We start from the raw sequence: 20,560 nt of genomic DNA on the forward strand, positions 1-20,560 counted from the left end.
AGGAGTTAAGACTGGGGGACTGTTGGGAAGGCATGATTATGTTTTGAAATGTGAGAACATGAGATTTGGGAGGAGCCAGGATGGAATGATATGGTTTGACTCTGTGTTCCCACCCAAATCTCAAGTTGAATTGTAATCCCCACATGTCAGGGGAGGGACCTGGTGGAAGGTGATTGGATCATGGGGCAGTTTCCCTCATGCACTCTGTTGCCCAGGCTGGGGTACAGTGGTACAATTATAGCTTACTGCAGCCTGAGACTTTTTGCTGAAGCAATCCTCCAACTTCAGCCTCCCAAGTAACTAAAACAATAGGCTCATGCCACTACACCTGGCTAATTGTTCAAAATTTTTGTAGAGATGGGGTCTTGCTATGTTGCTGTTGACAAAAAAAAAAAAAAAAAGAAGCCAAACTCTGTAAAATATTTAAAGAGATTTATTCTTAGTCAAATATGAGTGACAATGCACTGAGGGACAGACTCAAGAGGTCCTGAGACCAGATGCTCAAGGTTGTTGTGTTACAACTTGGTTTTATACATTTTAGGGAGACATAAGACATCAATCAATACATACAAGATATATATTGGTCCAGCCTGTAAAGGCAGAACAACTTGAAGTCAGGGTGGGATGAGGATTATGAGGGGGAGTGTCAGGACTTACAGGTCATAGGTGAATTCAAAGATTTTCTTTCTTTCTTTCTTTCTTTCTTTCTTCCTTCTCTTTCTTCCTTTCTTTTTTTGTTTTTGAGATGGAGTTTTGCTCTTGTTGTGCAGGCTGGAGTGCAATGGTGTAATCTCAGCTCACTGCAACCTCCACATCCTGGGTTCAAGGGATTTTCTTGCCTTAGCCTCCCAAGTAACTGGGATTACAGGCATGTGCCACCATGCCTGGATAATTTTGTATTTTTAGAAGAGATGGGGTGTCACCATGTTGGCCAGGCTGGTCTCGAACTCCTGACCTCAAGTGATCCACCTACCTCAGCTTCCCAAAGTGCTGGGATTACAGGCATGAGCCACTGTGCCTGGCCCTCAAAGATTTTCTATTTGGAAAATTGGGAATTGGTTGAAAGAGTTAAGTTATTATCTAAAGACCTGGAATTAATAGAAATGATTGTCTGGGTTAAGATAAGGAATTGTAGAGACCAAGGTTCTTATTATATAGATGAAGTCTCCAAGGTGGCCATCCTGAGAGACAATAAATGGCAAATATTTCCTACTTAGACCTTTAAAATGTGGTAGGCTCTCAGTTAATCTCTTCAGGACTAGGAGGATCTGGATGGGGAAAGATCTAGTTATGTTAATAGAGATCCTTTACAATGTAAATGTTCCCCCACAAAAGATGGCTTTGCAGGGGCACTTCAAAACATGGCAAAGAAACATATTTTGGGATAAAATGGCTTGATTTCCTTCTTTATCTGTCACGGTGATATTATACTAGAGTCAGGTTGGAATTTGGTATCTTACTGCTATAAAGAGCCTGTTTTGTCAATCTTAATATTAATACCTCTGTTTTGGCCAGGTGCAGTGGCTCACACCTGTAAGTCCAGCACTTTGGGAGGCTGAGGCAGGTGGATCGCTTGAGCCATGAATGTTGAGACCAGCTTAGGCAACATAGACCCCATCTCAAAGAAAACCAAATAAAAATAAATAAATAAATAAATAAAATTTTAAAAAAGATCTCTGTTTTAATGTTAAAGCTGGTCAGTTGTGCCAGAACTCCAAAAGGGAGAAGTATAATGAGGCATGTCCAAACTCCCTCATCCTGTCATGGCCTGGACTAGTTTTGCAGGTTTCTTTGAAATCCCTTGGCTGAGAGGGGACCCATTCAGTCAGTTAGGGGACTTAAAATTTTATTTTGGTTTCCATTGCCCAGGCTGATCTTGAACTCTTGGCCTCAAGCAATCCTCCCACCTCAGCCTCCCAAACTGCTAGGATTACATGTGTGAACCACCATACCCAGTCTTAATTTTTTTTTAATTTATTTACTTTTGTGACAGTTTCTTATTAAATTTCCCAGGATGGTCTTGAACCCCTGGGCTTAAGTGATTCTCCCACCTTAATTTTTAGTGAAAAAACTGGAAGTAAGTAATTTTAATTTTTATATACTAGGTACAGAGCCCAGGACAAAGGACAGAGCTATGAAGACAAATATCTGCAGAATACAACCTCTCCTAACCTGGCCACAAGACACAACTGGGACAGGGAGGACATATTAAGCTTGGCTTTTCCCTGTAGCTAGTGGCCCAGGTGCTGTGAACACACACACATCACCAGGCCCTACCACGGCCACTTGCCTAGAGCCCAGAAGGTAATATCTGAAAACCAAAGACATAAACTCATAGACGAGTGAAGCAAGTTAAAAAATATCACAGAAATAACAGTTTTATGACCTTAAAGCATCTAGCATAGACAGTGTAAATTTGTCTTAACAGGCTAAGTGTGGTGGCTCATGCTTACAATCCCAGGACACTGGGAGGCCAAGGTGGAAGGATCACTTGAGGTCAGGTGTTTAAAACCAGCTTGGCCAATATAGGGAGACCTGGTCTCTAAAAAAACAAAAACTACAAAATTAGCCAAGTTTGATAGCACGTGCCCGTAGTCCCAGCTAATTAAGAGGCTGATGGAGGAGGATCACTTGAGCCCAGGACGTTGAGGCTGCAGTGAGCCATGATCACGCCGCTGCACTCCAGCCTGTGCAACAGAGTGAGATCCTATCTCAACAACAATAAAAATTGTCTGACCAGTAGACCCAGGCAAAAATGTCTAAAATTCTGAAGATGTTTTTATTTTATTTTCTCAACAATTTAAAAACTGGTTCTATTTACCAAGGATTACTAAAATCATATGAACTTCAGAAAGTATTAGCGCTCATTTACTTAATTTATGAGCACTTATTTACTTATAAGTCTATTTGGTACAATGTAGACAATATAGAAAACCAGACATATACACATGTCTACCTACAAATATAGACAAACAAAGATTTTATAGCTTTGATTTTAAAATTTTAACCATGAGACAGATAAAACTCTCAAGTTTTAAAGGATGTTTGGGATAAAACAATGATTTTATAAATGGAATAAGTTTAAGTTCATTTGTACCACATGGCCAAAGCACTAACAAAGTTTTGGAGAAAGCAGGGTAGCACATTTACATCTCATTTAAAGTTAGAGAATTTAAGGAGTTTGGATGTGTTAGAGGAAGATTATAAATGGATGCCAAAGCAACATAAAATTATAGAAATTTACCACGGGATTATAAAAGGAGAAAAATTTTATTCAGGTAAAGCATTCCTTGTGAGATGCAGAACCACTCCAAAGACAGTTCAAAGAAAGGAAAGTTTCTCTAGCTCTCTAGCCACAAATGGGATAAAACTCACGTTTCTGTCCAGCCATATTCTCTAGTATCTCAACTTCTCAGCTGACCCTCTGCACCAAAATGCCCAAAAGCCCTGTGTGCCCTGAATTTGGAAGAATACAGGAAATCAAAAGTTGTCCACGGAAGGGAAAAGGACTAATGAGAAATGGGTACTCCAAAAAGTCAAAAGTCACACAACACTTTCCAATGATGTACTTCTTCCAATAGTGAGTCAGTCTAATAAGCCTCTTCATGTTAAGCCCAGGAAGAAATTTTTCATGTTTAGAATAAGTTTTTACCATATAAGCAAAAAGTGTTTCCTGGAGAATTCAGAGCAAGGGAAGTTCCAATGATCTCAAAAGAAATCCATCCCCAGGAATAGGCTATGATAGCAAGAGACTCTAATTGCCACAGATAGTTAAGGATAGTTTGTGCATATAGTGCCTCCAATATCCCACAAATTTGTCGGGGGTTGCCATCACAGACCAGTTCATCTGTGACACTGAGTAGGCCCTCCTGGAATTGGACTTTCCCAGGACTAACCAGGCAATAAACACTGAGACCACAAAGGCACTTTATTATTATTTTTAATTTCAATAGTTTTTAGGTAACAGATGGCTTTTGGTTACATGGTTAAGTTCTTCAGTGGTAATTACTAAGACTTTGGTGCACCCATCACCCAAGCAGTGTACACCATACCCCATCTGTAGTCTTTTATTCCTCGCCCCCCACTGCCCTTCCCCTTGCATCCCCAAAGTTCATTATATCAGCTGCTCTGCCTATGGAGTAGCCATTCTTTATTTCTTTACTTTCTTGATAAACTTGCTTTCACTTAAAAACAAAAACAAAATTCATTATATCATTCTTATGCTTTTGCATCCTCATAGCTTAACTCCCACTTACAAGTGAGAACATATATTTAGTTTTCCATTCTTGAGTTATTTCACATAGAATAATGGTCTCCAACTCCATTCCAGGTTCCTGTGAATTCCTTCTTATGGCTAAGTAGTATTCCGTGATGTATGTACAACACATTTTCTTTATCCACTTGTTGGCTGATGGGCATTTAGGCTGGTTTCATATTTTTGCAGTCGTGAATTGTGCTGCTACAAACATGCATGTGCAAGTGTCTTTAACAAAGGCCCCTTGTGATGAGACTTCTTTTTTATTTTATTTTATTTTTTTGAGACAGAACCTTGCTCTGTCACCCAGACTGGAGTGAACTGGCATGAACACAACTCACTGCAGTCTGGATCTCCTAGGGTCCAGTGATCCTCCTAACTCAGCCTCCCGAGTATCTGGGACCACGGGCATCTGCCACCACTCCTGGGTAATTAAAAAATATTCTGTAGAGATGAAATCTCCCTGTGTTTCCCAGGCGGATCTTGAACTCCTGGGCTCAAGCAATCCTCCTGCCTCAGCCTCCCAAAGTGCTGGGATTACAGGCCTGAGCCACTGTGCCCAGCCCAATACTTTTTATTAAAATAAACATCCCTAAGAGCTTGGTACATCCAGAACTTAAAATGGTCCATGCCTTGGGATTCCCAATCTTTTCAGACTGGATCACTAGACTTGACCTGAAAGTCATGTCCCTCCAGATGAGATAGACCAAGAGAAAGTGCTCTCTCTTGCTTACAAGCTCTCAAGAACATAAAATAAGACCAGAGGGGAAACCCGTCCAGCTTTTAAATTGAGGACCCACAGCAAACTTTGTCTAAATAGACACCAGTTTGGTCAAAACTGCAAAACTGATCAGTCAGCAAAGCCAGCTCAAACAACAAACTTGTAGGGGTTTTAGGGCCGTATTCTACCCTATGGTCCTGCTCTCAATGACAGAACAACACAGAAAGACAAAGATAAAGGGAAAAACTACTTCTGGGAGGAAAAAGATCAGACAGTGTGAATATTCATACCAAAAAAGCACACCAGAATCGTTACACTCTAGACCAGTCAAACAAATCCTTTTCACCCATTAATCAAGATTTTGTTAAGGAAAAAACAACAGTGATTATTTACTGTCCACTCAACTGGATTCCAGAGAGAGGGGCTGGGATTTTGGCTCATAAGAATTTTTTATCCTTCTGATGACTTGTCAGGTCCTGGTTTCCCTTGACTGCAGCTTCCAGAAAAGCAGAGTTTTGGTATCCTGTTCACAGCACCAAAACTATAGAGGCCAAGGAAAAACTTCTTCACTCTCTGAACATTTGCTGAAAAGTCAACTGACAAAAGGCAGATTAATAGGAGAAAAGGCAAACAAGTATACTAACATATGCTCAGGAGAGAACCACAAAGTGATTACTTCACCCCTCAATGGGGTAGAGAAATTTTTTTTTTTTTTTTTTTTTTTTTTTGAGGCAGGGTCTGGTTCTGTCCTCTAGGTTAGAATGCAGTGATGCAATCTCAGCTCATTGCAACCTCTGCCTCCTGGGCTTAAGCCATCCTCCTTCTTCAGTCTCCCAAGTAACTGAGACTACAGGTACACTCCACCACCCAGCTAATGTTTGTATTTTTAACAATTAAAACAATTTGAATGACGGGGTTTCACTGTGTTGCCCAGGCTTGTCTTGATCTCCTGAGCTCAAGAGATCTGCCTGCCTTGACCTCCCAAAGTGCTGGGAATACAGGCATAAGCCACCACACTCAGCCCAGAAACGTATATACTCTTTTTCATAGGCAAGGGAGGAGATGGAGAATGTAGACAATTCTTTTGAGGGGCAGTAAATGATTATTAGGGAGAATGATTGGATCAAAGAAATAGAAATTAACTTGTAAATGGATTATTTCTGGAATTTGAATGAGCCTGAGAGGCAAGTAATATCTTGCAGAAAAGTCCATCCAGGTGTGGTTGTGTTCTTTATTCATCTTTTCTGAAATAGATAATGAGGTAACAGGAGGGGATATAAGGCAACTGTATTTCATTTGGTAAGATTTTACTTAATTAAGAAATTAATTAACTAAATTAAATAAATAATAGTCAGAAATGAAAATTCTGAACAGAGTCCCTCACTATGCCCAGGGGATGAGGAAGAAGACAAGGTTGAAGGGAACTTGATTTTGAGGCTTGTTTCCGAGTCTTTTCAATTTTCGAAAGCACTCAGCAAGCACCATATTTTGGGAATCATTTGCTGAACCCCAATCGTTGTCATGCCTTTCCAAAGGTGGATCTCCCATTGCCCCCAGTCCTTGACACCCAGTAGCACCTCTGCCAGAGGTGGGATGGGCCCCTGCATCAGTGCCTAGGCTTCAGTTTCAGGGGCTGAGCTCCATTCCAAATTCTCAGAGGAACTGGCTTATAATTTGACCCTCACCTGCCTCTGCTGAAGACCTCATCAACCACAGTCCTGGCCATCACCCTCAAAGTATCTTGTTTCTTTTTCTGCTTTCCCAATTGGCACAGTTCTCTTCCTTGGCCCCAGCAAGCCACAAGCTAGGACCAGGGGCAGGTTCCAGGATAAAGAGGGGAGGGAGGCCCATCAGCAGGTGCAGCTCTGGGTCAGAGCACAGGGCAGCAGGTGGTGAGTATGTCTACGAGTCTATTAGGGAGTTAGCAGCAATTAGGAGAAATGAACTAAGGGGTGTCCCTGGGATGAAAAGCAGTAGTAGGAACCTCTAGAGGCTTCCTAGTGCTTCTTTGGGTCACCAGTAGCCTCAGTGCCACAGGCAGCATGGATCTCTACTGGATGTGGAGAGGCAGCTGTGCCCCATGCCTGCTGCTGCCTCCTACAGGGAGAAAAATAGAAGATGTCAAATTAAAGGGTTCATCACTCTCCTGAGCCAACCATCAACTCCTCTTTGGGCCCTGATATAGTTTGGCTGTGTCACTGCCCAAATCTCATTTTGGATTGTTCCCACAATCCCCACGTCATGGGAGGGACCTAGTGGGAGGTAATTGGATCATGGGGGTGATTTCACCCATGGTATTCTCATGATAGTTAGTTCTCACAAGATCTTATGGTTTTATAAGGGGCTCTTCCCTCTTTGCTTGGCACTTCTCTTTCCTGCCACCTTGTGAAAAAAGTGCCTTTCTTCCACTTTGCCTTTTGCGATGGTTGTAAGTTTCCTGAGGCCTTCCCAGCCATGTGGAACTGTGAGTCAATTAAACCTCTTTTCTTTATAAATTACCCAGTCTCAGGTGTTCTTCAGAGCAATGTGAGAATGGACAAATACAGTAAATTGGTACCAGATATGGGTTGCTGCTATAAGGATACCTGAAAATGTGGAAGTGACTTTGGAACTGGGTAACAGGGAGAGGTTAGAACAGTTTGGATGGCTCAGAAGAAGACGGGAATATGTGGGAAAGTGTAAAACTTCCTAGAGACTTGTTGAATGGCTTTGACCAAAATACTGATAGTGATATGGACAATGAGGTCCAGGCTGAGGTGGCCTCAAATGGAAATATAGAACTTCTTGGGAACTGGAGCAAAGGTGACTCTTGCCATGCTTTAGCAAAGAGACTAGTGACATTTTGCCCCTGCCCTAGAGATCTGTGGAAGTTTGCACTTGAGAGAGATTATTTAGGGTATCTGATGGAAGAAATTTCTAAGTGGCAAAGCATTCAGGGGGAAGCAGAGCATAATAGTTTGGAAAATTTGTAGCCTGACCATGCAACAGAAAAGTAAAATGCATTTTCTGGGGAGAAATTCAAGCTGTCTGCAGAAATTTGCATAACTAATGAGGGGCCAAATGTTAATCACAAAGACAATGGGGAAAATGTCTCCAGGGCATGTCACAGAACTTCGCAGCAGCTCCTCCTATCACAGATCTGGAGGCCTAGTAGGGAAAAGTGGTTTGTGGGCTGGGCCCAGGGCCCCCTTGCTCTATGCAGTCTCGGGATATGGTGCCCTGCATCCCAGCTGTTTCACTGTCAGCCACGGCTAAAAGGGGCCAAGGTACAGCTCAGGTTGTTGCTTTAGAGGGTTCAAGCCCCAAGCCATGGGAGCTGCCACATAGTATTGGGCCTGTGTGTGCGCAGAATACAAGAATTGAGGTTTGGGAACCTCTGCCTAGATTTCAGAGGATATATGGAAACACCTGGATGTCCAGGCAGAAGTTTGCTGCAGGGGTGGAGCCCTCATAGGGAACCTCCGCTAGGGCAATGCAGAAGGGAAATGCAGGGTCAGAGCCCTCACGCAGAGTCCCCACTGGGGCACTGCCTAATGGAGCTATGAGAAGAGGGTCACCATCGTCCAGACCCCAGAATTGTAGATTCACTGACAACTTGCACTATACACTTGGAAAAGCTGCAGGCACTCAATGCTAGCCCATGAAAGCAGCTGGAAGGGACAGTGTACCCTGCAAAGCCACATGGGCAGAGCTTCCCAAGGCTGTGGGAGCTCACCTCTTGCATCAGCATGACCTGGATGTGAGACATGGACTCAAAGGAGATCATTTTGGAACTTCAAGGTTTAATGACTGCTCGATTGGATTTTGGACTTTCGTGGGACCTGTAGCCCCTTTGTTTTGGCCAATTTCTCCCTTTTGAAATGGGTATATTAACCCAATGCCTATACCCCCATTGTATCTAGGAAGTAACTAACTCACTTTTGATTTTACAGGCTCATAGGTGGAGCCTACCTTGTCTCAGATGAGACTTTGGACTTAGACTTTTTGGGTTAATGCTGGAGTGAGTTAAGACTTTGGGGGACTGTTGGAAAGTCATGAGTGTGTTTTGAAATGTGAGGACATGAGAGTTAGGAGGGCCAGAGGTGAAATTATATGGTTTGGATGTAACCCCACCTAAATTCCACCTTGAATTGTAGTTCCTGTAGCCCCGACATGTCATGGGAGGGACCAAGTGGGAGGTGATTGTATCATGGGGTGATTCCCTCATGCTGTTCTCATGATAGGGAATGAGTTCTCATGAGATCTGATGGTTTTATAAGGGGTTTTTCCTCCTTTGTTCAGCACTCCTTTTTCCTGCTGCCCTGTGAAGAAGGTACCTTTCTTGCCTTCACCTTCTGCTATGATTGTACGTTTCCTGAGGCCTTCCCAGCCATCACAACTGTGAGTTAATTAAACCTCTTACCTTTATAAATTACCCAGTCTCAGGTATTCTTCATAGCAGTGTAGGAACAGACTAGTACAGGGCCCTTGTGGTCCATATCCCCACAACCTTCAGCTTCTAGAACAGTCCCTTTGGGGCCTAAAATGGTATTTGACACATAGCACATATTCAATCTATGTTTGTCAAATGACTGGAGGACTCTGAAAGTGAGGCCTACTTACTTGTAGCTGCTGGTTTCATGGCTAAACATTTTTTACTAACCTGGCCAGAAGCTTGCCATCACTCCTGTTAGACTGGTTTGGATGACTTCATTTCACAAAGCCCACATTCCTCAAAACAGCATCCTCACAGCATCATCCCTCAAAACAACACCAGCATCTCAAAATAACATTTCACAGGGTCATCCACTCAAAACACCTCAGCATCATTTCTCAAAATAACATCACACAGCGTCCTCTCTCCCACAGCTCAACCCCCCTTTCCTGGGGCAGCCACCAGCTGTGGTGAGAACCCAAACAAAGGGAGATAGCACTGCATGGGGGGAAGGCCTTCCTCCACTGCATCTTCTCAGAGGGTCTGGAGGAAGTGCCTATCAAAGCTCCTTTCCCAGAGGTGCTTAGGCAAGAGTAAGCAGACACCTTCCTGTGATGAGTCCACTCATTCATTCTACACCTATTCCTTTTTTGTTTTTTTCTTTTTTTTCTTTTTTTTTTTTTTTGAGATGGAGTCTCGCTCTGCCACCCAGGCTGGAGTGCTGTGGCCAGATCTCAGCTCACTGCAAGCTCCGCCTCCCGGGTTCACGCCATTCTCCTGCCTCAGCCTCCCCAGTAGCTGGGACTACAGGCGCCCGCCACCTCGCCTGGCTAATTTTTTTGTATTTTTTAGTAGAGACGGGGTTTCACCGTGTTAGCCAGGATGGTCTCGATCTCCTGACCTCGTGATCCGCCCGTCTCGGCCTCCCAAAGTGCTGGGATTACAGGCTTGAGCCACCGCGCCCGGCTGTTTTTTCTTTAATTAAAAAATTAGAGACAGGGTCCTCTGTGTTGCCCCAGCTGGTCTTGAACTCCTGGGATCAAGAGATCCTCCTGCCTCAGCCTCCCAAAGTGCTGGGATTACAAGCATGAGCCACCCTGCCCAGCCCCACACCTATTTCTTAAGGGCTTATCCCATATCAGGCACTGTTCTAGAAGCTGAGGCAAGCCATGAACAGAACAAAGTCCCTGCTCTCAGAGAGCTTACACTCTAGTGCAGGAAGACAGCCAATAAACAAATAATATTTCACGTAGTGATAAGTGCTCTGAAGAAAAGCCAATCAGAGTAAGGAGGCACAGAATGGCTAGGAAGGATATGAATGTGTGTTATCCAAGGAAGAGTTTTTAGAGGAGGTGTTCCTGATACAATGAATTTGAGCAGAAACCTGAAGGAAGTGAGGAAGTGATGTCTGTGTGTATCTGGGAGAAAATGGTCCAGGCAGAGGAATTAAAAACACAAAGACCCTGAAGTAAGTGTGTCTGGTGTGTCTGTGGAACAGCAAAGCATCCAGTGTGACTCAAGTGAGGGTGAGAGGGGTAAGCAATTTGAGAGGTAGCATGGAGCCAGGTCATGAAGATATGGTAAAGATTTTGGATTTTTCCCAAGTAGTATGAGGAGCAATTAAAGGGTTCTTAGCAGAGAAGTGACATGATCTAATTTGAGTTATAAAAGGAACATACTGACTGGCTACAAACTAAACTAGATTTGGCCAAGTGTGGGAGCAGGGAGACAGGAGGCTTTGCAGTAACCCAGCTGAGAGATGATGGTAGCATGGACCACAGCTGTGGCTGTGGTGGAAGTACCTGGAAATTCATAGAATCTGGAGATATATCTCAAAGGCAGATTTTCTGATGACTTGTATGTAAGGCTTTAAGAAAGATGAAAGTCAAAGATGACTCCTGAAATAACTTAGAGCTGAGCAAATAGGAAGAATGCAGCTACTATGGGGAAATGCTTTCAACTCAGCATCTTGCATTTCTCTGAAAAGAAAATGAATATCAGGAACCAAGAAAAGGACATGCTAAGGACCAGGGTACAGGGATCATAGTTGACTGAAGTTGCTGACCCTGCAAATGTGCGTGCTGATGGGCACGTAGATACAAAAGGGGCACAATGAGGACCATGACGCTGATGGTAGGCATGTGGGTGCAAATGCAGATCAGTGCATTGTACAGGTAGGGTGCCACTTCAGATGTGTGTTAGAACATGCATGTACTGCACAGTACACTCAGGTAAAGTCTTGTTACTAACCTTGTTTTGTTGTTGTTGTTGTTGTTTGTTTGTTTGTTTTAATGAGACAAGTTCTCACTCCATCACCCAGGTTGGATTGCAGTAGTGCCATCTCAGCTTATGGCAGCCTCAACCTCTTGTGCTCAAGCAATCCTCCCACCTCAGCCTCCTGAGTAGCTGGGACTACAGGCATGTGCCACCATGCCTGGCTAATTTTTGTATTTTTTGTAGAGACAGGGTTTTGCCATGTTTCCCAGGCTGTTCTCAAACTCCTAAACCCAGGCAACCTGCCTGCCGTGGCCTCCCAAAGTACTGGGATTACAGGTGTGTGCCACCGCACCCAGTCACTCACCCGTTTTAACTAATGTATGTACTAGACTTTTGACTGAATTGTTCAGTAAGATTTATCCAGCTCTAAAACTGCCAATGGCAAAACTTTGAGGTTTATTTGGGACTTGGTGCATGAGAAGCCCAGAGCCTGGAATGAGAACTATTAATACAAGCAGTTTACTCTGAATTATCATAGACAATAAATTACAGATTCTGTGTAGAAGAGTTTTTTCTTGGGCTCCAGTTTCTCCTCATGGGTAAGCTGGTGAAAATCCATAACTACTGCAACCAAGAGTATAGTCTTTCCCTCTGAGGTTTCCTCCAGCCAAGGATGCCTGCAGATACCCCTTGATGAGCCCACACTGATTGTCTCACATGGTGAAGTTTGCTCTACAATGCTTTTGTTTTGGTTTTGTTTTGTTTTTTGTTTTTGTTTTTTTTTGAGACAGGCTGTCACTCTGTCACCCAGGCTGGAGTGCAGCGGTGCAATCACAGCTCAATGCAGCCTTGACTTCCCAAGCTCGAGTGATCCTCCTGCCTCAGCCTCCCAAGTAGCTGGGACTGTGGGTGTGTGCCACCACACCCAGTTAATTTTTTTGTATTTTTTGTAGAGATGAGGTTTTACCATGTTACCCAAGCTGGTCTTGAACTCCGAGGCTCAAATGATTGGCCCACCTCAGCCTCCCAAAATGCTGAGATTACAGGCATAAGCCACCAGGCCTAGCCCATGCTCTGCAATATTTACTTTTTTTTTCTTTTTTTTTTTTTTTTTGAGATGGAGTCTAGCTCTGTCTCCCAGGCTGAAGTGAAGTAGCATGCTCTCGGCTGTCACCTCTGCCTCCCAGGTTCAAGCAATTCTCCTGCCTCAGCCTCCCAAGTAGCTGGGATTACAGGTGTGCGCCACCACACCAGGCTAATTTTTGTATTTTAGTAGAGACAGGGTTTCGCCATGTTGGCCAGGCTGGTTTCAAACTCCTGACCTCAGGTGATCCGCCCACCTTGGCCTCTCAAAGTACTGGGATTACAAGTGTGAGCCACGCGCCCAGCTTGCGTTGTTTACTTCTTGCCTCAAACTATTTATTCCTATTCATGGTCAAAAATTCTTAATTTTTGCTTACATCCATATTTCAAAGAGTATCTGTTTTTGTCCAATGTCTATAAAATGCTGAAGGTCAGCTCAATTTTCAGCCAACCACATGATGGGATAGTTCTGCTTTCCCTGCCATGCTGTATTTGTCTCTGGGATCAGCCTTCCCTGTGAGCTTCAGCAATAGGATGGATATCTTAAACCGCTCTAAGAAGTCACTCTCACACACCGCACATGGCAGACTGTGAACACTGAGGCAGAGCCTGTGGCACAACCAGGAAGTTTGCAATAAGATTTTGTATGTATTTTTTCTGTAACAATATATCCCTGGATTAGTGACAAAATAAGAAAGCACAAAATGCTTTCAAAATATCCATTCTTGGCAGTCTATTTTAATTAATTTGTTTCTCATTTTCTCATCCCATGGCACAATGTTGACTTTTTTGGCAGTCTATAAAGTAGAAGATACCAGTAGATTTTCTTTGATATCATAAACAAATGGTTTATTGTGTTTACTTGTGTTTATTTTATTTTCTATTTTTTTGTAGAGAGGGGTCTTTCCATGTTGCCTAGGTTGGTCTCAAACTCCTGGGCTTAAGCAATTCTCCTGCCTCGGCTTCCTAAAGTGCTGGGATTACAGGCATGAGCCTATTTTTTTATTTTAATTTTTTAGAGATGGGCCCTTGCTATGTTGCCCAGGCTGGCCTCAAACTTCTGGGCTCAAGAGATCCTCCCACCTCAGCCTCCTGAGTAGCTGGGGCTACAGGTGCGTGCCACCACACCCAGATACTTCTTTGCATAATTTGACTCCATGACTCACCTTCTCACAGGCTCAGAATCATCCCTGTGCTATGCAGGTCAGGCCTGGGCATTATGGAAGTGTGGTATGCCTGGAATAGTACGGGGCTTCTTGGTCTAGTTTTGCCACAAAGTCATAGATCTCCTGGTCTCTAAGATCCACTTTTCTTTTCCTTTTCTTTTCTTTCTTTTTTTTCTTTTTTCTTTTTTTTTAGATGGAGTCTTGCTCTGTTGCCCAGGCTGGAGTGTAATAGCATGATCTCGGCTCACTGCAACCTCCACCTCCTGAGTTGAAGTGATTCTCCTGCCTCAGCCTCCCGAGTAGCTGTGATTACAGGTGCCCACCACCATGCCTCACTAATTTTTGTCTTTTTAGTACAGACAGTGTTTTGCCATGTTGGCCAGGCTGGTCTTGAACTCCTGACCTCAGGTGATCCACCCTCCTCAGCCTCCCATAGTGCTGGCATTACAGACGTGAACCACCGTGCCTGGTCTGCTTTTCTTCTTTTGAGCTAAAGAAAGCCTTCCTACTTTATGTCCAAGTGTGAGGAGTAGCCAGGATTTTCTCCTTGGGAAACCAAAACATTGCTGGGAGAAGCCTATCCTATCTAGGCACGTTCATATTCAGGAAAATGCCTCTGGCTCTCCCTCTGATATTCAACCGGCCCCTTCTTCAGCAGCTGGTACGGTTTGACTCTGTGTCCCCTTCCAATTCTCATGTTGAACTGTAATCCCCATGTGTCAGGGGAGGGACCTGGTGGGAAGTAATTGGATCATAGGGGCGGTTTCCCCATGCTGTTCTCATGACAATGAGTGAGTTCTCATGAGATCTGATGGTTTAAAAGTGTGTGGCTGTTTCCCCTTGCTCTTTCTCTCTCTCCTGCTCCACTGTGGTAAGATGTGCTTGCTTCCCCTTCACCTTCTGCCATGATTGTGAGTTTCCTGAGGCCTCCCACTCATGCTTCCTGTACAGCCTGTGGATTGTGAGTCAATTAAACCTCTTTTCTTCATAAATTACCTAGTCTCGGGTAGTTCTTTTTTTTTTTTTCTTTTTTTTTGACACAGGATCTCACTCTGTTGCCCAGGCTGGAGTGCAGTGGCACAATCTCAGCTCACTGCAACCTCCTCACTGCAAATTCCTTGAACTGGGTTCAAGCAATTCTCCTGCCTCAGCCTCCCAAGTAGCTGGGATTACAGGGTGTGCCACCATGCCTGACGAACTTTTCTATTTTTAGTAGAGACGGGGTTTTACCATGTTGGCCAGGCTGGTCTCAAACTCCTGACCTCAAGTGATCTGCACCTCCCTTGACCTCCCAAAGTGCTGGGATTACAGGCATGAGCTACCATGTCCTGCCTCATGTAGCTCTTTATAGCAGTGTGAGAACAAATACTGGGGCCAAACATGTTAAGATTATAAGAGCCCTTGCCTCGTGCACAAGCATTTAGAGAATTCAAGCAAACAAAATCACTGACACCACAATTTTTCTAAACTACAACAATTATTCCCAGAACCCAAAGCATACTGAAATCCAGATTCCTATTTTTCATTGCCTTTCATGGAAGAACAACAGGTAGTCAATATTTAGCTAACAGTGGGGTGTTTATTTTGTACAGGCACTTGGGCGATAGAGTGGGATTCAAGCCTGCATGAGCCATGTTGTTCCTTAAAATACGATGAGAATGATGGAAGAAAATTGCAGAACCTTCAAGACTGGAAATAATAGCTTTGGGGAAATCTTTTCTTTTTTTTTTTTTCTTTTTTGTGAGATGGAGTCTCGCTCTGTTGCCCAGGCTGGAGTACAATGGTGCCATCTCAGCTCACCGCAACCTCTGTCTTCCAGGTTTAAGCAATTCTTCTGTCTCAGCCTCTCAAGTAGCCGGGACTACAGGCGCCTGCCACCATGCCCAACTAATTTTCATATTTTTAGTAGAGACGGGGTTTTGCCACGTTGGCCACGCTGGTCTCAACCTCTTGACTTCAAGTGATCCTCCTGCCTCAACCTCCCAAAGTGCTGGGATTATAGGTATGAGTCACCAAGCCCAGCCAGCTTTGGAGAAATCTTACACTTGAGACTAAGTGTTCCACTTGAAGAACAAGGTATTATTTAGTGTTATGTAAGTTCATCAAACTATGAACACTAAGAAATTTCCTCATAATTTTGAAAATGAGAAGTTGACATAAACCATGCCTCCACAATTGCTTAAGAAATTGGATTCTGGCCGGGCGTGGTGGCTCAAGCCTGTAATCCCAGCACTTTGGGAGGCCGAGACGGGCGGATCACGAGGTCAGGAGATCGAGACCATCCTGACTAACACGGTGAAACCCCGTCTCTACTAAAAAATACAAAAAAATAGCCGGGCGAGGTGGCGGGCGCCTGTAGTCCCAGCTACTTGGGAGACTGAGGCAGGAGAATGGCGTAAACCTGGGAGGTGGAGCTTGCAGTGAGCTGAGATCCAGCCACTGCACTCCAGCCTGGGCGACAGCGAGACTCTGTCTCAAAAAAAAAAAAAAAAAAAAAAAAGAAATTGGATTCTGTCCTGGAAGAGAAGGAGGCTTACAATAGCTGTACAGAGGCTGCTTCAGAGCTCTTGCTTGATTCCAGCACTGAGCTAGGACTCTAACAGACATGACTGCTATGACAGGATAAACCAGGAAGCAAAGCATTCCTCCTAGCTTGCCATCTTCCAGGGCACTCTTAGTCAACACAATAAGCTGAAGCTCATGGAAGTAGGATAGACCCATGATTGGAAGACAAGGTCTTACTTTATCACCCTGGATGGAGTAGAGTGGCGTAATCTCGGCTCACTGCAGCCTCGACCTCCTGGGCTCAAGCGATCCTCCTGCCTCAGTCCCCTGAGTAGCTGGGACTACAGGTGCACACCACCACGGCCCCACTAATTTTCTGTATTTTTTGTAGAGATGGGGTTTTGCCATGTTACCCAGGCTGGTCTTTTTTTTTTTTTTTTTTTTTTTTTTTTTGAGGCGGAGTCTCGCTCTGTCGCCCGGACTGGAGTGCAGTGGCCAGATCTCAGCTCACTGCAAGCTCCGCCTCCCGGGTTTACGCCATTCTCCTGCCTCAGCCTCCCGAGTAGCTGGGACTACAGGCGCCCGCCACCTCGCCCGGCTAGTTTTTTTTTTTTTTGTATTTTTAGTAGAGACGGGGTTTCACCGTGTTAGCCAGGATGGTCTCGATCTCCTGACCTCGTGATCCGCCCGTCTCGGCCTCCCAAAGTGCTGGGATTACAGGCTTGAGCCACCGCGCCCGGCCCAGGCTGGTCTTAAACTCCTGAGCTCAAGCAATCTACTTGCCTCAGCCTCCCAAAGTGTTGGGATTACAGGGATGAGCCACCACACCCAGTCAAGAGGATCTTCATTGAGTGATCAGAATCTAGGTTCTCAAGCAAGAATTCAACTTAGTGCTGACTAAGCTCCCCTCCCCCACTGTGGTTTCCTCAGACTACAGAGAAGTGATTATGCCCAGGACTGTACCCAGTACTCAAACTATAGCTCTGAAGGGAAGACACATTGGTCTCAAATGAATGAGAAAGCTATCAAAAAGATTCTAGTCACATTAAAGTCCAAGAAAATGTTCTAGGTCTGCCCATGATAACCTTGAGTAGGAAAAAAAAAGAAAAAAAGAAAAAAACAGTGACCTTTCCATTAGGTAAACACACTACAGGCAGCGAGGAAGAATCACATCACATACAAGACAGAGAACCCAGTCTGAAAGAAACTACAACTGAGAACAAAGGCCCTCCACACAAAAACTCATACACAAAAGTTTATGTCAGCATTATTCATATTCGACAAAAGGTAGAAACAACCTAAATGTGCATCAACTAATGAATAGATAAACAAAATGTGGTATATCCATACAGTGAAATCTAATTTGGCCATAAAAAAGAAGTACTGATACATGCTCTCACATAGATGAATCTTTAAAACATTATGCTAAGTGTGGGCTGGATGGGGTGGCTCTCGCCTTTAATCCCGGCACTTTGGGAGGCCTAGGCAGTAAGATCACTTGAACTCAGGAGTTTGAGACCAGCCTGGGCAACACAGGGAGACCCTGTCTCTACAAACAAACAAAAAATTAAAAACTAAACAAAACATTACACTAAGTGAAAGAAGCCAGTCACATAAAAGCACATATTATGTGATTCCATGTATATAAAATGTCCAGAATAGGCAAATTATCTCTATAGACAAACAGTAGATTGGTGGTTGCTGATAACTAGAGGATAGAAGGATAAGGGAGTGACAGCCTAAGTGTATGTGGTTTCTTTTCGAGATGATAAAAACAGGCCAGCGTGGTAGTGCACGCCTGTAATTCCAGGACTTTCAGAGCTTGAGCCCAGGATTTTGAGTACAGCCTAGATAACATAGCGGAAGCCCATCTCTACAAAAAAATGCAAAAATTAGCCAGGCGTGGTGGTACACAAGTGTAGTCCCAGCCACTCTGTAGGCTGAGGTAGGAGGATGGCTTGACCCTGTGAGGTTGCGGCTGCAGTGAGCCATGATTGTGCCACTGCACTCCAGCCTGAGCAACAGAGCAAGATTTTGTCTCAGAAGAGAAGAAAGAAAGCCGGTCTCAGTGGCTCATGCCTGTAATTCCAGCACTTTGGGAGGCCGAGGTGAGTGGATCACGAGGTCAGGAGATCGACACCATCCTGGCTACCACAGTGAAACCCCATCTCTACTAAAAATACAAAAACAAAAAATTAGCCGGGTGTGCTGGCGGGCGCCTGTAGTCCCAGCTCCTCAGGAGGCTGAGGCAGGAGAATGGCATGAATCCGGGAGGTGGAGCTTGCAGTGAGCCGAGATCATGCTACTGCACTCCAGCCTGGGTGACAGAGTAAGATTCCATCTCAAAAAAAAAAAAAAAAAAAAGAGGAAGAAAAAAAAGAAAAAGAAAAGAAAGAAGGAAAATAAATGATAAAAATATTCTATGTAGATGCTAGCTGCATAACCTATGAATTAAGCCCTGCTCCACAAGAAGCAGCACTATTCAATAAAAGACTGCAAAATAAGATTAATAAAAATATTCTATAATTGAATGTGGTGATGGTTGCATATATCTGCAAATATACTAAAAACCATTAAATTGTACATGTTAAATGGATAAATTGTATAGTGTGTGAATCATATCTCAATAAATCTGTTTAAAATGTAAGAACTAACAATGTTATCTAAAACAAACTCATTTAAACACAAAAAAAATAAGATGCAGAAAATCTGACAAGGTATGGGCAAAGATTTTTTACAGAAAGACACAAAGTCACATTTACTGAAACTGCTGATGCTAGAAGAGAATATAATAACATGACTTCAATAAAACAAGTTCCAGAAGATGATGCATCAGTTGAGGTCTGGTCAGAAAAACAGAAACCACACTGATTATTTCAACAGAGAGAATTTAACATAGGGAATTGGTTAAACAGGCATTCAAGAGATGGCAAAAAAAAAAGGGTCAGTGAGGTAACAGAGTGAGCGACTGCAGTAAGCAGCCACCACCCCTGGTGAAAAAAAGGAATAAAGGGAAATAAAGGGGAGAGGTGGATGTTATCTGAACTTTCTATGCAGAGGAAAAGCCCCAAGGAGTTGGGACATGGACCTCTGAGGAAGTGGTACTCTGGATGCCCCTGAGTTAGAAGAAGAGGCCCTGTGGAGCTGGGTCTTAGGCCTCTAGGGAGGGGTACAGTCCAGCTGCTGCTATACTGAGGGGGTAAAACAAGGCTAGTTCTATTCTAATAGGAGAACGCAAGGGAAGTTGGAAACTGGAACCAGCTGCTGCAGTTGGGCTTACATACTGTTCTGGGGTCATTCTGACAAAAATTACAAGTGAACAGGAAGGAGCAAAAGACTTCTCCTTTCTTCTGCCTTCTTTTTTTTTTTTTCTTGAGATGGAGTTTCACTCCTATTGCCCAGGCTGGAGTGCAATGGTGCGATCTTGGCTCACCGCAACCTCTGCCTCCCGGGTTCAGGCAATTCTCCTACCTCAGACTCTTGAGTAGCACCACCACACCTGGATATATATATATATATATATATATATATTTTTTTTTTTTTTTTTAGTAGAGACGGGGTTTCTCCGTTGATGGGTCTGGTCTCAAACTCCTGACCTCAGGTGATCTGCCTACCTCGGCCTCCCAAAGTGCTGGGATTACAGGGGTGAGCCACTGCGTCCAGCCTTCTTCTGTCCTCTATCTTTTTGCCACAGTGCCCAGCCTTCTTCTACCTTCTAATCTTTTTCCAGTTGCCCACTATTTGCAGAGCCTAACAGAGAACTAGCTGGTAAGAGGTGTAGCTTGAAGATTTCTTCTTATAATCTTTTTTTTTTTTTTTTAACAGGGTTTGTTATATTGCCCAGGCTGGTCTTGAATTGCTGGACTCAAGTGATAACCCTGCCTCAGCCTCCAGAGTGTCTGGGACCACGGGGGCATGCCACTATGCCTGGCTAATAGTTTTAAATTTTTTTTGTAGAGATGGGGTCTTGCTATGTTGCTCAGGCTGGTCTTGAACTCCTGGGCTCAAGTGATCCTCCTGCCTCGGCTTCCCAAAATGCTGGGATTACAGGCACGAGTCACTGTGCCTGGCCATTCCACATTTTTATAAAATTAAAAGAAATACATAAAAGAAGAAAAAAGCAAAACCCGAGTATAGGTGTTATTTAAGTTTAAGTTTTATTTTTGGGTTTTTTTTTTTTTTTTTTTTGAGACAGGGTC

General features: G+C 43.8%; 1 long non-coding RNA gene across 1 annotated transcript; it reads left to right on the top strand.

The window, feature by feature from the left end:
* The first annotated feature begins 521 nt into the window (after nt 1–521).
* Nucleotides 522–19,156, top strand: LOC117063024. The gene is made up of 3 exons (XR_004428676.1): nt 522–592; nt 8,131–8,143; nt 19,145–19,156. It is a non-coding gene; the product is annotated as an uncharacterized LOC117063024 (long non-coding RNA).
* Nucleotides 19,157–20,560: the final 1,404 nt, after the last annotated feature.

The sequence above is a fragment of the Trachypithecus francoisi genome, unplaced genomic scaffold, assembly GCF_009764315.1.
Source record: "Trachypithecus francoisi isolate TF-2019V2 unplaced genomic scaffold, Tfra_2.0 Lachesis_group17, whole genome shotgun sequence".
Classification (NCBI taxonomy): domain Eukaryota; kingdom Metazoa; phylum Chordata; class Mammalia; order Primates; family Cercopithecidae; genus Trachypithecus; species Trachypithecus francoisi.